The sequence below is a fragment of the Plectrocnemia conspersa genome, unplaced genomic scaffold (genome assembly GCF_051122295.1).
Source record: "Plectrocnemia conspersa isolate PC_06_02 unplaced genomic scaffold, ASM5112229v1 ptg000008l, whole genome shotgun sequence".
Classification (NCBI taxonomy): Eukaryota; Metazoa; Arthropoda; class Insecta; order Trichoptera; family Polycentropodidae; genus Plectrocnemia; species Plectrocnemia conspersa.
Window position 1 is genome coordinate 8218303 of NW_028277172.1, and position 19158 is coordinate 8237460.

Here is a 19158-nt window from a genome sequence, read left to right on the forward strand (position 1 = left end):
AACTTATACCTGGACTCTTAAGCTAAGATTTATTAAACATATTTGAAACTACACTTCATAGGGCTTTCCGCCATTGCGGCCCTTAGACCAATATATTTTTTTGCTAAGAAAAAAAGACACTTTGCAATGTCAATCCATGTTATAAAAACGAGTCGAATATTATTTATTTACAAATATATATTTTTATTTTATTTTTGTAGATAATGAATATCTGGATAAAAAAGTAAAATATGAAGCTTAAACCCAATTTTAATTTATATGATATTTATCGAAATATTCTTGAATTCAGTGCTTTTTGTTTATGTTGAAGGAACTTTTGTTAAAATGGCACACCACAGTGAGAAATCTTTTATGCAAATTAAGTCAAGGTACTCGCCATAAATCAGGTAGATTAAAATTAAAATTAAAAGCCTTGGCAATTTTTTATATTTTTAATCTATCTTGAAAAACGTGATGACATTTTGGTTATTTTTTTTACATCCTTAAACTCTTTTTATGCATACAAATATTTTATGCATGTATTTTTAATTCCATACATTTAATTAGTTTAACATAAAAAAGTTTTGTGCAAATATTTCATAATTGAATCTATTTCGTATCCCATCAAATTAAAAATTATAAAAATTAACATAACACATTTTCCTAATCTGACGCTGTATTTTATATACTAAATTTGATTTAAAAACTGTTAACTTTTATATTTTATTGCCAATATAACAATAGTTAACTGAGCATAACTATTTTACTAGTGAAATCGATCGTGGTAAAACCAATGCTAAAATATTGAATCTCACAGTTGTGATTATTTGATTTTTTAAATATGTATGGGGGCTTTTAGTGAATATAAATAATTAATTATATGATAATTCCATTAGTTTTCAATAAAAAGTTGGCCATCTATAATATTTTTAGAGTCAAAGATATGGGAACTTTAAGATAAATGACTAAATTCAAAGAAAAATATGAATGAGAAAATTCGCGTAAACAGCAATAAAACTTATTACAGGCACAGCATGGCTTTGAACCATATAATAAATTTACAAATAATATTACTTCTTAAATGATCAGCCAATCAGTGACTCAAGAAGTGCCCTAGAAACGAGGGTAAGAAATCAAGAATTCCCTACAATGACAGCAATAAATTAATTTGTGTAATGCATAGCCGGCAATGAATTGTCCTGCTTGTAATTAGAAGACTTGGATGACGATTTTCGTATTTATAAATAATTATTTGTGCTATTTTAATCTTAGTTTTATTTTATATATTCTAATAAACATATTTTTTTAGGTATAGAGAAAAAAAGTAGATTAGAAAAATATTTATAATAAGTAGCTATTATTGTGGTATTTATAATATTTTTTTTAAGTAAAAAAAAAATTTTCTATTTTTCAATAAAATATTGTTATTTATATACGAAAGATGAAAAACTGCAATACTTTCATAAACAATGTTGAAGTGTATACGGGAAACACTATAATGCACCCTCTCAATTTGCCCCGCCTCATTTAGTACGAGAACGGCAATGCTCTAATGATGATGTCCGTCTGTCTTTAATTTTCATTACGTAAAAAACACCAATTTATTTTTGTATTAATGTAAGTGTATTATAATCATAAAAATGCATATATAAGAGTTTGTTTTGACAAATTATGTGGATAATACATTGGGGTCCAGAAAGTACCCCTGTTAGGATATCGCGATATTTTTTTACCTTTCGTTTTCTAAGGGCTAAAATAAAAATATCAATCTCTGAATAAATGTGATACATTTTAATAAAAATAAATATAATTGTGAAAAAAAAACATTATTTTTATTATTATGTAGTACTTTTTAACAACCAAATTATAATTAATTATTATTATTATTATGTGTTTTTTAAAATTTTTTTTTTAATTAGTAATCGATGTACAAATGCAAATTTTTCATGGTGTCAAGAAGCATCTGTTATCCCGCCGCTCTCCCTCCGAAGCTTCGGTGCACATTTCCGCTCATTTAAATTACACTTCCGGAAAATAAACGCCCCCTTTTAGCGGTTGTTTTGCAAGCGTTTCCTTTCCTCTCGTTTTATGTTTACGCAGCATTTTTACCCAGCGCGCTTAACCCTTTCGCGATTCTGATTCGTGAATTTATTTAGTTGGAGCCGTTTCAATAAAAACATCGCATTTACCGTTTTTCAACAGCGTTAAGTCAATACGAATTTTCCGTGTTTTATAACGTAATTAACGGACCTTTTATACGTATTTTTTTGGGTTGGTTATTGTGTTATTTTAACCGAATTACGCTGAATAATATAATATATTAAACGTATAAAGAATTTGCTAAGAAAATAACTTGAATTTATTTAGGCAAGTCACTCTTAAACCACAATAATAATTTTAAAAATATTATGAAAATATTATAAAATAAAAAGGACTGAAAATTATATCACATATTTTAAATGTACAGCTTTAACTGCCTTAAAAAAGCCAGACAAACATCAACATCTGTTTTTAATAATTTTATTTAATTTTAATTATAGTTTTAATTTATAAATGTATTTTACACCTCAAACTAATAAATGATGAAGTTTAATTCTGCTGCGGTAATCAAAACTAGTGTTACTCTATTATATATATAAAAATAACAGCATTGTTGCCAATTTTAACTGCAAATATTATGAGCAAAGAAATAATCCGACTCTCGTTCTCACTTCTAACGTCACTGCCAATCATATTTCCAATAACACTTTTATTCTCACAACCATTTTAACTTATAATAAACTATGTTGACGGTTTATGTTTTTTTTTATCTAATAATAATATTCACCGTCGTCGAACGACAACCAGAGGTGGTATCACATTGAACGCTTATCGATCATAAGTATACAGGAGATCATCGATTGATACTTTTTTTGAACGTTCAAGAAAATATTTTTATTTCTTATATTGAAGACAAAATGGTTTTGCAGCGATACCATAAATACAAGGCGCGATATTATAAGCATAAATTATCAAAAAAATATTGTAGTATATTGATTAATATTTTCTTAATTGTGATTTTTTAAAATAGTAGTATGAGTTAAATAATATAGAAATATAATTCGAAAAAAAAAATTAAATCGTTATACACTAAAATAAAAGTGCAACCCATTGTTTCCTATTTACTAGGGTTTATTTAATTTTATACTATTTAAAAAAGGCTAATTAATTAATTTTAATTCTTCAAAACGGTATGCGTCTATCCACGCTTGTCACACGTAAAATATAAATGGTTTAATATAAAATATTATTTCCAACCATTGATAATATCTCACTATATTAAACAATAATAATAGCTGTTTCTATGGCAGTCATATTTTGGTGGTTTATTATGCATTTTATTACCGTTTAATGGATCTTTCGCATATGAGACATAATTATTAATTATATACTACAATATTTGCGCTAAATATAATATATATTATTCTAATATCAGCGGACAACAGAGTGACTCTTTAACGGCGCAATAAAATCTCATTTTTGTGATTAACGCCTAGATAAAATCTTTATTAAGTTAATATATCATATTCCGGGGACTGTTTATATTCGGTATTTATCGTGCGATAACTCTCACGCAATCGGCGTATATATGACGCACACAGGGATATCAACAGATGGGCAATATTATTTTCGCAGTCGATAATCGAGCTCGCAAGTCATTTCGGTAGTAACGTTATGAATATGGCAAAAAATGTTAGGTCAAACAGAAGAAGGACCTATAAAAAAAATCATGAATAAAGATTAGATTAAATGAGTGGCAAAAAATCAAGACCTAATTTTTTAAACTGAACTTTGAGAACTGTATGACTGTTGAAGTTCGATTGTTCGATTGATTACAGAACATCCGAGTTACGAAAGATTTCGGGCTCCGGAATCGAACATAGCTGTTGCTACTTTACATTTTCCATCAAATAAAAATAAAAAACCTCTTTGGAATAGTGAAATAATGAGATTTAAGGCGTTAATTTTATGGCGTTACTCTATGGAAAGTTCAATACATTTTTTCAATCCATCGATTCCTAAGCGGAATAGTCATTTTTATCTGATTAATAATATAGTTCTTAGATTACAAAAGCAAAGATAAAGCCAATTAGAGTAATTGAGAAAATCAAATGCTTTCTAGAAAGCATACATATTTTCAAGCATCTGACACGGACTCATCCTTTTTTATGCAGCGATTGTAAAATATTTAAAAATATCTAAGCAAATTTATTAAAAAAAAAATATGCTTCGACAAATAGGAATTCTCTAATATTTTTCGATCAAGGTCTTACTGCAAAGAGAGTGAATCCGTATTTGTGCGATTACTCTTAAACATTTAAGTCATCAGCATGCAATGAATATTATGAGTTCTTATTTGCCGCATACATGTACTTCAGAATGAGAGAAATATTTATAATTTTTGTTTTGTGTAATATATTATAATATAAGGCTAAATTGCAGCTCTTTTTATGGACCAAAATAAGAACATTAAAAATGACAAAAAAATTAATTAGTCTAATATGGATAAAAATATTATTTAAAAAGATCTTCTTGGTTATGAATACAACAAACAAGATGTATATAACGATCATGTTATTAAGGAGAGTCTCTACGCTACATTTGCGATGGATGAAAACGCATTTGCTTCGGGTATCAATAACCGTCTGGCAGCACTCGGGAAACCATCACGGTTTCCCCAATCCTCTAATGATGATCCACCAACACGACCAGCTCATCATGACGAGCGTGGTTTATGACGCGTGCCAGAAGTGGTACGTACAGCAAATGTACGAAGCGTATTTCGCCGCTGATGGATAGCAGTCAAAGTTATCGCGAACTCCTAAAAACGGATATAGGCGAGGCTGTTTCGACGCACTTTCAAGCTGGAAAGCTTATTGGATTTGTGACGTCAAATTCCAAGATGGTTAGTTTTTTTAGCTTTACTGAATCACATTTATAGGCAAAGATTTCATCAGAATCTAATCCATTACTGTGCTTAAATATGATCCACTGATTCACGAGTAAAATGTGGGCAATAAAACCCTCACTGTGAATTATTATAATTTTATTTCAATAAAATAGCATTGTAAAAATTCTATTCTAGAATACATTCCTAAGGGCTTAGAAAATATTAAATATTTTTTCATTGCGGTTACACTATATATTAAAAATAATAAAACCCCAGACCACATATATAACTTTATATTAATACTACATATATTTTAAATATAAAATTATTTTTTTTGTCCCATTTTAAACCTAAAGTGCCTTCAATTTTACCCTTGTTTTAAAAACTCATCACCGATGCAAACAGATCGTCTGCCCATCCGACAAAAACGACACAATAAAATTTCGTACACATCGCCGAACAATCTTATCTTTAAAGGCTCCTACTTTTTTTACTGCTTAATCCATAAAAAAACACGTCTCTCAACTTGATTCCCCGGCGAAAAATTTCCAAATATATAATATAATATGTTGATTTTTTCCTTTAAATATTAAAAACGACGGACGAGATTTTGATAGCGAAGCCACGCCATACTTCAACGTCAAAAATGATAAAAACCAAACAAAAAACGTAACATCTTTGGACGTTGTTGTTTTTTTTTTATTTTCCATTTCCAAATTTCGTTCATTACGCCATTATGTTATTATATTGCGAGTGTCGTTATCTTAACGCCGAGCGTTATTTACCGTATTCGCCAGTGGCGTCGTTATGTGGCGTAAAATTTCAAAAATAAAAAAAATATTATATAATCGCTGACGCCGTCCCCATTTTTGTGCTTTTTTGTATAAGAATGTATAATTAATTGGAGGGTTTTTCCTCTCGTGTTTTTTTTTTTCGTTTTGATTAATTTTTGACTAATTTTCGAATAAATATTATACGCTTTTGTCGTAAAGTGTCGCGGAATACACTTTCCGGGCGAAAATAAAAATATGATTGTCGTAAAACTCATTCAAGATTTGTAACTTAATGCCAGTTTCAATTTCCGGCAATTTAACTTTTCTCGTAATCGCTTTAATCTTATATTTTTTGTGAAATTGATTGTTCTTTTTACACTTGTGACATTCGCTGTAATTGAAAGATCGTAATGTAATAAAACAATTTAATTCATTATTCATGGTGATTAAAACGAAAAGAAACGCTAGAAACATAATTAAATCTTAAAACAAAAAAGGACAGTAGTATCAAGTTAAATTGTTTGTTTTAAAGCTGGCTTTTATTTATAGAAAGCAAAAGCAACTTACCGTCCGGTTAAAATTATATTTTGATTTATTTATTTTTCTTTCCATTAATAAAATAGATTTTTCGAAGATTGATAATTTTAAACCTTTAAAATTGTACAACACAAAAATTTGCCACTAAAATAAATTGTAAAATATACGCGAATTATTTTTTCCATCAAAAATAGTTTACATTACTACATGTATTAATTGATAAGAGTTAATTAAAGTCTTTAATTAAATGTGTATTTCTATTTAAACGTTTATTACATTAATATTATATTCCTGATTATCATATATTGATGAAGGTAATTAATTTCTCATCTTTATTTTTTAAGCGAATAATAGTTTTTATTACTGTAAATATAATTTGCACTAAAATACATTTATAAAAACGTGTTTTATAATGTCCTTATAAACGTGTGAAGATAAAATTTATTATTTAATTGAAACATTAGCAGAATTAAAGAGTTTTTTTAATTAACTATAACAGGAATAAAAATGCAACTGAATTATGCATTTCTGTTAAAAATTAAAAAGTATCTGCAAATAAATATACGTTTTACATATAAACATTTGGATATCTTATGTTAATAAATAATTATGGATCTATTTGACTAATAAAATAATTATAAAATTAATAAGTGGCTCCGGCAATAGATGGCGTTAGTACAACTTTAAACCAACAGTTAAATTTAACCGTTTACTCATGGATCGCGTCAATGAAATATTAAAAACATAAAAATAAAAACAATTGATTCAGTGCTTATTTAAGTATATTTAACTGAAGATCTGGAACCATTGAAATGTGTTTTATAGCCTCTAAAACAAGGGTGTCCATAGTTTAAGTTTTTTTTTATATTGTTAATGGTTGCATATAGAACTTAATTCTATTTTTTTACTCTGTAACCACATTACCAATGGGTTAATTACAATTTTTACGCAAAAGATAATAACATATTATTTTTAATATGAGCACTGAGTTTGCTTTTCCGATATTAGAGCATCAAGTTTTGGTTAAAAAATGGAAATAGCGATGCAAAGTTTATTTTAAAGATGCTCGTCTAAAATTTTTGGTATAAATTTACTGTTTATATGCTTTATACGAAATAAAATAAGCAAAGAGATAATTAAAGACTTAAAATTGGACTTATAAATTCACTAAAACATATTTGTGTAAGCTAGTAATAAATAACTTGAAGTAACTGTTGCATCTTCGAGAATGTGACAATTATTAATAAGAAAATAAAAAAGCTATTAATAGTGAAAATTTTATTGAACGATTGTTTTTGATGAAAAATATAAAAAAAATAATTATAAATAAAATTAAAGACTTACAACTTTTAAGAAGTACAGTCACAAGACGAATTAAACAAATATATTATGATAAAATATGTAAACTAATAGAGACGTAGATTTTTTCTTACAATTTAATGAATCAACTGATTTCCAAGAAACGGGGAATTATACAATGCTTAGGCAGGTATTAAAAAGTTTTGTTAGTATAATTTGCGTCTTTTGAGGTAAATGTCTTGATCACGATATTTTTATTTTATCTGCCCCTGGGAATCTATTTCTTAAAACGATCTTAAGCTTAGACCTAAGATTTTAAACATATAGTTCCTCATTCACATTTACGTGTATAGCGTATCTTTATCTTAAATTTTGGAGTTCCATGTAAATGATTCAGATATCATAACACTTGCACACACACATGCCTGTAACAGACTACCTATATTTTCTCAAATTCCGAGGTGAATTTATGTATCAATCTTACAAGCTTTCCTTGAAAATAAATTCAATTATAGACTTCTTGAATCGGAATAGTTAGAAATAGATTCAAACCTTTTTTTTATTGAAACTAGTCGAAACCGAGTGTTTGCTCTCTAAAGCTCTCATTCGAAGCGTCAATAGTGTGTAAAAGTTCCCATACACTCACATAAATTTAGTGTGGCTATTTATTATATTTCAATTATGGTTTTATGTCTTCGCTACGGGTGGCGCCGGCGTCGCCCACCGCGAGCGAAATAAACGAGCGCCCTGTTATAACTCACGCGCCGGGCACGTGCCCCATACACATTTGTACGCCCGTTACTATTAAAAAATAACATCGATACAATATCGAGCGTGCGGCAAAAAAAATACAATTCAATTTTTTTTTTCTATGTACCTACAGGATGACAAATAAAACAATTATTTAAATTTGGGTATCACGTGAATTCTCAATATAATAAATAAGATAAAATTAATTTGGATCAAATTTACTTTTGATTTATCCGCTTTTATTATTATGTAATTATAAGCATATTAGATTTTTTTTTCATGGTGGTAAAACAATGCGGTTAAATTAAAAAAACAGCTTTTTTTCATATGAATCACAATAGATTTTTTCTATTAAGACATTTACTGTTTGATATTTCGGTTGTAGTGCAACTGTCATGATCACGAATTTGAATTAACAGTTTTTCGAATTTATGATCATACCAGGTGAATAACTGCAAAAATATTTAACAATAACTCTCAATCATGATGAAGTTCAGCATTTAACAAATATATGTAATATATATATACTCGTAAACCTCCGCACGAATACATACTATATCCATATAAATATTTTGTATTTTTTTTACGTTATATATGAGTATTTTTTAGTGTATCTAGCAGTTTTAATACAACCTTCAGTTATATAATCTTAGGTTTTTAGCTAATAAATATGCTGTTGATTTGTTGGTATTATTTTTTTATTAAAGTGTACCAGGAAACATGACATTAGTAATCACATAAACAAAACTCGAGAGTTAATTCGTTTTTGAGCTTATCGCCGAGTATTTGTATAATGATATAATATCCGTACATAATATTATGTGCTTGTGTCCAAAAACGGGCATTAGGCATGAGGTCTGACGGGCAGCGCAAATTTTGAGGCCGCGTAATGAAAATTCGCCCGTACAAAAGCCTCATTATGTGAGGCCGTTTGCGGTCCATGTTAATCTATCACTATTGTTTTAATTGTTTTTGCCACGCTTGTTGGCCGGGTGATTAATAGGGAAAATTAACGGAACAATAGGACCGGCCGGAGGGGTGAGGAGGGGGTGGGTCCGAGGGCCGCATCGCTGATGCCACGAAAAAAGCCCGGGGCCGTAAAAAAGCGCGGCGTGTTAATGCGGTTTTATGTGCTGGGCCGGATAAATGGGCGGTAATGTAAATTCAGCAAGTGTTAATGTTGTACTTTAATGATTGTTGGACGAAATTCACCGCTCCGTCTCTGGAAACCTTTCTTTTCAGACCCCGCTGCCGAACGAACCCTTCATTGTTTGGAATCCGGGATGGTAAATATTTGGAAGAAGGAAAAAATACCAAAGGGCTACCAGTGTTCCCAAATAAATATATTCAATACTTGCCTCTTTTAACATATATTTTTTTATAAAATGCAATGGTTAACATTATCGTGTCTTATCACAATAACATTTCATGCATTTTTTGGAACTAGAAATACAGTTCTTAATGTAATATTTTATACAATTATAAACACGTTATTATCATATTTTATTAATTGCTTAAAAATATAAATATTAAATAAGTAAAGTAATCATGATCAATGTTACAGAACAAATATTTTTAATTTAATTTACAATAATGATGCAATTTAATACTTATATATAAAATAAATAAAAATCATCGTGACCTAACATGTAACTTATGTAACAAATCATTGTATGATTACATTACACAAAAAAATATTATATTGTAAGGACTAAAAAAATTTTTAATTGATTGCTACAAGCTGGACCAGTTTCTCGTAGCTCAAATTAAATAGATTAATGTGCAACGCTAGTATTTTAAGGATTTAATCGGTTACAGCTATAAGCCAGTCGGTTAGTGCGGACGTCCTGGTTTTAATGACCAGCAAAAGAGGACGCGATCGTGATTCTCGAAGTCATTCCGGAACTCAAAACTAAAATTCTATAAGAATTTTTTTATTGTAAATAGAACTCTTAAGTAGCTACCTAGCGATGTACAACTTTCTGCAAGAACTCAGTAGGTACAGCATATCCTAACGCTCTTAAAAAAAGGCGCTAGGGAACAATAATGGATAATAACCAAATATTCTCTTATGTAGGTATCTCAAGACCTTTTATGAAGTAAAAATAGTGTTTATTTATTTAGAAATTATAAATTACAGATTTCGATTCAAGAATGTTGTCATAGAAAACACAAATAACTGACGGATCGTCAAATATATAAAAATACGGAGCATCTTGGAGTGTTTTTCGTATATGTCAGTTATTAGTATTTAGGGATAGATGAGAGAGACACATTGAGAGATTTTCTGTATGAAACCGTTAACACACACAAAATGCAAAAAAATTCATTTTGTTTAATATGGGTCATATTAAACAATGCAATCAGGTATCGTGACTTTGCATATTTATACGATTATTAGGTTCAATAAATAAATTTTAATAAAAACTGTCAATGGTTAGCTTAAAATATTTTATGCAAATTTATGATTTAATATTAATATAATAAATATGTAAAAAAGGTTTAACAACCCATTTTAAAACAACAAATTAAATGTATAGTTAAACAATGGTTAAGATTGAATATACATGATCCATTATTGAATGTTTTTTAATATATTTTAATTAGATATAATGGTATCATTTTATTAACGTTTAGCTAATTAATAGCGGTGTGTAAAGAACTGTTCATATGTAAAACAATGCGAATCTCTTTATCTTTTTTTTTAAAATTATACTAAAATTTATAAACCAATACGAATAATAATATAATTAGGAATCTCAATATATAATACATTTATTATTTGATTAAAAAAACTTAAGCCCCTTGTTTTTAATTTAACGTTAACAGTACAAATATATTTTATAAGGCGTTTAATACGAAAATATTTTCGTCTGCCTGTAGGCGACTTATTTTTTAATAGCAGCCCTTTTGTCCCTTTTTATAAGTAAAAAATGTTCAATATTTAAAGACAAAGCGCCTACTTGATACAACTTTTAATATTATATATAATCCTTAATATTATTCTAGTACATATTTGATGGATGGATGTGGTTATAAATATGGATAGGCTATATAATGACAAACTATGATAGAAATCGCCAAGTATAATCAATGGCAGTGTTATGGTTCAAGTCAAACTGAGAAGAAGGTCTGTGCAAGGGAGATAACACGCTGTCGCTCTTTTCTATGCCATTTGGTGATGCCCATTGCCGTTGTTTTGGTAGTTACTCCAAAGTGGACCAATTCTTGGGGAAATCTCTCGCATAAGACTGGCGTTCTTGGGTTAAGTGGTTTACGCAAAGGTCGCAATTGGTATTATTATACCTTATAATACGAACAGCGAATGCGAATAAGCGTATCTTCGCGTATGTGAGAATACATGATGTGGAAAACATACTTATATATAGTGAGGCTATATATAAACACATTTGTACAGCCATATATAATATTTATATAAATTAAATAATATTTTAGTATTTATTAAGATAAACGATAATATATATTTTTAATATTATATCAATGATTTCACTATGCGTTAATAATTATTAACATATTTTAAGTAAATAGCCAATAAAAAATCACGATGTATTTAAGGTTGAGGAACGTACATTCTACATTAGAGGAATTTTTTAGGTTAAAAAAAAAAATGTAAGTAAATACTTGAAAATTGCTCAGCCGTATTCTTAGGTTTAACACAAGCTTTTAAAAAAGTGTGGAACCCTTCTATAAAATTAAGAGACTACTTCCACATAACATCTTCCTAATAATCTAATAGTACCTGAAAGATACATACTTTAAAATTTAAATTAAAGAAATAAATACAAAGCTGTACCAAATATCATCGGGTGCGCCGCAGAGTAGCCTTCTTATACCAATTTTGTATTTTTCATAAACGATAGATCTTTCTCAGACAATCACAAACAAAATTGATACATTTGCCGACTCTAATGCTTTGTACACTCTCTGGAAGTTGTCCGAACCAAAGTTCAACTAAAGTCACTGCCACAAATTTCATATGCCATCTGGAAGGCGGGCGTGAATGACGTCCGCACGGCAGCTGCTGTCATGTACAGCTGGCATATTTGCGCGAGATCGAAAAATGTGCCAAATAATCACAATCTTTAAATTGTCATATTATTAAAATTACGCTACTGATAAATATTAAAGTTTGTGTGGGCACTCACAAACTTTTAATAAATGTAATATTCAATTTACGCAAAATCTTTGTCGGCTTTTGCAAAATGCCACGAGACATAAAAATGATACTTTGGAATACAAACGCCACATCTGTGACTATCCTAGAATTTGTTGCCATCGATTCTAAATTAGTATTCGTTATGGTGTGACATTTATATAAACTGAACTAGGAAAATACATAAGGATATTCGAAACGATTTTTTACCCCCAATTATTTTTAATTATTTAATTTTATATGAAAAAAATATAATAACGATATCTGTTAGAAGAATATACTATCAAAAATATAATTTATCCCTTTTGGTGCCCTAAAATATTCAAATATGTCAGTATGAGTCTGTTGAAGTCCCCGATAAGCATGTGGTATTATAAATTGACCACGTGACCACGATGCAGCGCTCGACGTGCGTATTGACCATAGGACGCCTACGCGCATACTGAAATTGAACCGAGTTACTCGTTCTATTTCAGTTTGCGAAAAATCATATCATTATCTCTCTCACTCTCGTCCCTTAACACGCGAGAGAGGAAGTATCGCATCGCTCGCGCTCCAAAGTTTCTTTGACTTCGGTCCGTTTGCCGACAATGTTCGGAAGCGCTCGAAGCTGGCCAAGTCGACTGAATTACCCCCACTTTACCTCGCGTTCTCGGTAATCTTGGACAACTTCCGAGAGATTTTAAAGCGGGCAGAACCGAACTCGACCGAAGTAACCCACTATATTCTCCGTCCTTGGCCAGCCTTGGCCAACTTCCAGAGAGTGTAAGGCAGGCATAAAACCCTATTTATTGGGGTATGTTAAGACCTTATTATTAGCCACTAGCACATTAGATCAAAGTATTATATTTTCACTAGCTTATTTAAATATAAAAGAGAAATTGTTCAGGATTGTTAACAAACTTACAGTAAAAACGTTTTAAGTTAAGTGTATTAATTCTTGTAGTTCTTAAAATAATTTGTAATAATAAAAAATATATTTCAAGTTCGATTGATTTTATACTCAAATTTTATTTATTTAACTTTACAAGGTGATTCAATAATAATTTGTAAAAAATTAAAACATATATATTGTATTTACTTGTTATTGTTTAATTTGGGTCAAAAATGATCCGTGTAAGAAACATGTATACATTTCCTTCTGACACTAAGGCGTTAGTCATAACGGCTTTTCTGTCTCAAGTTTAGGGATTGCTCCGGAAATTTAGGAAAAGTTGTTTCTGCTGCTTTAAGCGCGACCGACAGCTCTTATTTCCTTAAATGTTAATTAATCAGATGGGAACGTGTTTTCTTCGAGACTCTTTTCCAAGTGTAGCAGGTGAATTTATAAGTTTTATATTGTTACTCAAAATACTGCATACGGAAATTTGCACATTTGGTAAATTGTTTTTCTTCAGCTGATGTTGTTCGTCACGGATCAACAATTTAGCGGATTAAATTCTAATTTAATTACATACAAATGTTTATTTTAGGTGCGGCTTTAAGCAAACCGATGTTTGCCATACATAGTTTAACTGTGGCTCTCCTAAAATCTCAACTCAAACATTCATTTAAAAATAGTCTATAATTATAAATATTTTATATAAAAAGATTTATTAATAAAATGCAAAGTGCATTCGAGAGAGTACTTTGGTCATAAAAAACAATTTATTCTAGTAAAAGTTACATCAACATATATAAAAAAATACATTAAATCGATTTTTGATGTAAACTATTAAGTGGAACATCGTGACCTATAATTGAATCATAAATGAAATATGTTAATTTACACTTTGTGTAATCAAATGACCGTTTATAAATAATTGCATGAGTAATAAAAAGGGAAAACAAAGCTCGTAAACGTAAAGTTATATCGGCCACTCAAATACGGTTCAGTCGCAAAAGAAAATATTATATAATATAAAAATAATAATAAAATAAACATTTTACATTGTGAATAATACGAAAAGAAATAAACATAGTAATAAAAAAGATTCATAATGGGGTCGTTATGAGGCGCGAAGTGTAAAAATAAATAAAAGTGGCTAAAACGCGAACAATTAACATAAAAATCCATCAGCGCGAAAGCTTTCGCCAAATTTTCGCGAGCTTTTGATGGTTTTAATAATTAAAGTGCGCCCCGACGTAAGGGTCCCCTCAGTAGGCCTTTAATAGACGATTAAAAATTGGCCAGGTGCCAGCTCTCTTGTAATTATACTTTTTTTTGTAAAGATTTAGGCATGTATTATATTAGAATGTATTTAAAATTAATACATTAAATACATATTTTTTTAATATTAAAAAATCATAGAAACCTTTTTATTAAAGCCAATATTATTTAATAATCTAAAAGCATTATTTATATTAAAATTATATATTAATTTAACATAAATTAATTACCATAACAAAATAACTGCCTGCGTAAATATGAATTTAGAAAAGTATTATTACACATATATTACAGACTTCTTTGAAAACAACAATCTATTATATTAAAGATATAACTCTAGACTCTTAGAGCTAATGAGACCAAATTACTAATAATTAATTAATTTTTAGTTGAAAGTTCAGGTTTAGGCTAGGTATTTAGTTTGGTTCGATTAATTTTTTCAAATAACTCTTCAGTGGTGAGACGGTTAGTATATTAAATGATTTAATTGAATAATAATTTAAGGGAGTGTTTTATTTAGGATATATAGTATTCTAAAAGTAATTATTTACTAATATTTTAATAAAATATTTTTTTTTCCAAAGAACAAAATATTAAATGTTAGAATAAATAAAATGGATAAGGCCATAATAAATAAAATTAATAATATTAGTTTGGTGAAAATCGAGTATAAAATCTTTTGCCATATATTTTTTAAATACTTTTAATGAAAGTAAGTATTGAATGGTAAAATAATATTGGTTGGACCAAGTGTTGCCAAAACCTAAATGACTTCTTATAAAATTTCTGGAATAATTTAGAATGATGTAAAATAATATTTAATTTAGTTTATTAAAATAAAATGGAGTACAATTTAAATACTTAATATAAAAAATAAAATGCGCATGGATTATAATTTTTTTATAAAATATATATAATAAGAATTAAAAAGATATAGTGAGTTTTCTATCGTTACTCCCTGAATTTACGTCTGTGGTACGCAATATATTATGTGCTTCAGTCGAGTTTATTGTATTTAGTAAAATTACATGGCGAAATTTGTCGAGAGCGTTTATTTGGAACACAATAATAATTGTAAACTATTGTATAAAAAACGCATTTTCAATAGCTTAAAAGTTTTTTGTGGAAAAGTGGAAGTAAAATATTAATGAAGTATTTTCAAGAAGTATGGTACAATAAAAACAAGTATACGCGTTCTTCTCCAGGAACTCCGTTTGTTCTTGAGATTGTACTTGGAGACTTCAAATTTATTTAAAAGGTCGTTGATTTTGCAAGCATCCTGGAACTTAATCAGTGGTGTTATGTATTCACTACTTGTATACACATTACATTTTTAAGGTTTGTTAACAAAGTTGATCCACTGAAACTTCAACATTTTTAAAATTTTCATTGAAAGCTTTGTACCACATACAAAACATATTTATCAATATAGTGGCAAATGCCACTATTTTTTTTTGCCATCGTACTAAAGTAGCAAAACGTGTCCTTACTTAAACAGAGGTAACCTCTCTTACCAATCGACTTAAAATAAGTAAAGACATACAGCTAAATTATGTATCTATATATTACAGAAATTGACAGAAATTTTGTTGTCCAAAGAGACTCGTATTTATTTTCTTAACATCTCTCTAATTTGAAATGTATAGCTGATTAATGTTATGTCTAGGTTAATAGTTCAGTAAACTGTTGTTAGAAAAATCTAAGCCATATATATGTGTGTCACGTTTTAAATTTGGTACTGACACAAAACAATCGACTATAATATTTATAACTTAACAACCGTTATCGAACAAGCAAAAATGTTATCAGTACTTACGCGTAAAAATATACAAAATTATATTAAACTAACTTCATATATATATTTATTATTAAAAATAAAAATATCCATATTTGTTCCTAAAAAATGCACGATAAACCATTAGTCTATCTTGCATAAAAACCGCTATTGTCATCTACCTTTCGCATTAACGATCCACGAAAATTCACCTTGCAGTTTTACTCATTTAAAGCGTGAACATATTTCGTTGCTTGAATAATCAAGTGATGCAATTGGCGCACCAGCATCCGCACCTGTTTTAAATCAAGAGTATAAAATATGTCACGCTTGTAGATTAGAGAGTCAGAAACAATTCCAGGCAAGACGGTCAAAGACAGTTCAAGACGACAGATTATCAGAGGTGAGCAGGAGGCATCCAACGCAAACCAAGAGAGATCCGCATCCATACGAGTGATCCGCGAATCATTTCTCTACCAGAACTTAATCTACGAAATACAACTCTACACAATTAATCATAGTAAATTGTAGTGAATAAAAATACGCTCCTACCAGCTTTTTCAGTGTTTATTTTGGCTGCAAAGTTACATTTCTATGGGCTTAAAACCCTAAAGATCAAACACCTATTTAGTATTTGCATTCATTACTTTAAAAAAATATTTAACGTTTGCTTATCTTTTAAGTATTTCTCCCACATTGCGGGTAATATCAGCGACTCTTTTTTTGTACATTATAAGTCATTGAAAATAAAGCTATAAAGTCCTAATCTCATGTTTTAAAAATTACGATAATATAATCTTAAATTTAAATATAAACACAATAAATTCTATAGCTCATATTGCTTTAGAGGCTAAAAAAAAACACAATAATGATTTTAGAATACAACTTTTATTCTTTGTTAATTTTTATTTCTTTTCGTCATGTTGTGAAATATTTTTTAGTTTTTTCCCTTAAACTCTAAATACCTACATTTTATTTTATATTTTTATTTTTAATATATTGTTGCTAAAAACATAGTTTTAAAATAGTTGCATGTATAGTATTTTAATATTATTTATTATTTATTTATTAAAATTATAACCATCGTGACCTGACAGGCAAACCCAATGCGTCACGATAGTCAAAAGTACTAATACATCATAATACATACAAATATAAACAAGACAGAACAACAGACACAAATCACCTCAACAGGTGTGCATTGTCCCATACGAACTGAACCAAAACTCCATATGTGCAAGAGAAAATGTCAATATTACTATAACATCCTTCAGGAGCCCACATTTGAAGCTGCTCGAGCACTGAAGGATTGTCTACGATGCCCTTGAGCAATTTCCAGAAGTGTTTAATTACATAAACACTTCTGCGAGTCGACAAAGAAACGTATCCCAGGGCTCCCAAAATAAAAGCACTGGGAAACAAGAACGGATAATACCCGTATTCCTTCAAGTATAAATATCGAAGAAATTTACGTTGTACTTTTTCCAGCTTCAATTCATTACATTGATTCATTACGCCTGGGATCCAAATGATGGAGCTAGTTTCTAGTATGCTGCGGACTAGAGTATCATAAAGAGTGCGCAATACTAAAGTATTTAAAACCGAGCATTTTTAAGGATTTGCTATGAGTCTCTGCAATGTGCTGACTGAATTTCCAACGTTCTTCGAAAGTCACTCCTAAATCCTTAGTTGAAGAAAACCTTTCCATAAAATATCCGCCTAGATGGTATGAATATTTTGCCGGTGTTAATGACCTTGAAAATGAAATTGTGTGACATTTCTTTACACTGAAAGGCAATTGGTTATAGCAAGCCCATTTCCATATAGAGTTGAGATCCTCCTGTAGGTCGAGGGAATCAGAAATCGAATGCATTTTCTTGTAAATTTTCAAGTCATCTGCATATAATAAAAAATCTGAATGCTCTATTGCTGTTTCTATGTCATTAATGAACAATAAAAACAACAATGGACCCAAATTGGATCCTTGAGGTACTCCAGTAGGGGTCTTATATCGTTCTGAAAAAGAGTTATTATACTTGACGAATTGATATCTATTGGTCAAGTAATTTGAGAATAGATTTATGAGATCTTCAGAAAACCCGAAATTAGATAACTTTTTTACAAGTAAAGCATGGTTAACTTTAGCAAATGCTTTTTCAAAATCTGTGTATACGACGTCCACTTGTACACCAGAGTCCAATGATTTTGAAACATAGTTAGACAAAACCATTAGATTAGTGACAGTGGATCGAGATATTATGTAATTAAAATTAATTATCACATTGAAATTAACTTTTTTACATATTAAGACGCAGACACACTAGTGCAGTGCGACCGGTGGCGCATTAGTGTATCCAGGACCTCAATAATCAGTTTCATGTACATTTTTCTCCATGTCTAAGATTAAACAAAAATATAACATTAATTTAGCCAAACGAACCCACTTGTCCACCATTACGTAAAGCACTCGCACGAGGTTTGCCTGGATTTGGGGAAATTTTAGCCGAATCGCCCACCCGCCGGGACAACTTTAGGTCGCATTTGGAGTCCCGGTTCATGGGTATGGCATGGCATGTACAAATTGTGTTTGGCAATAAACAGGGTAGCGTCCAGTTAATATTGCCCAGGCGGTAATGAATGCCTGAGCGGATATTTGTTCCGCGACGTGTAATTGTGCGATGCATAATGATCCCGTTAAACCGAAGCGCGTTTGTCGTACCATTCGCATACGACGAACGGACTGGACAAATTGCTAATTAAATTATTAATCTAGCGACTATAATTGCGCTATAA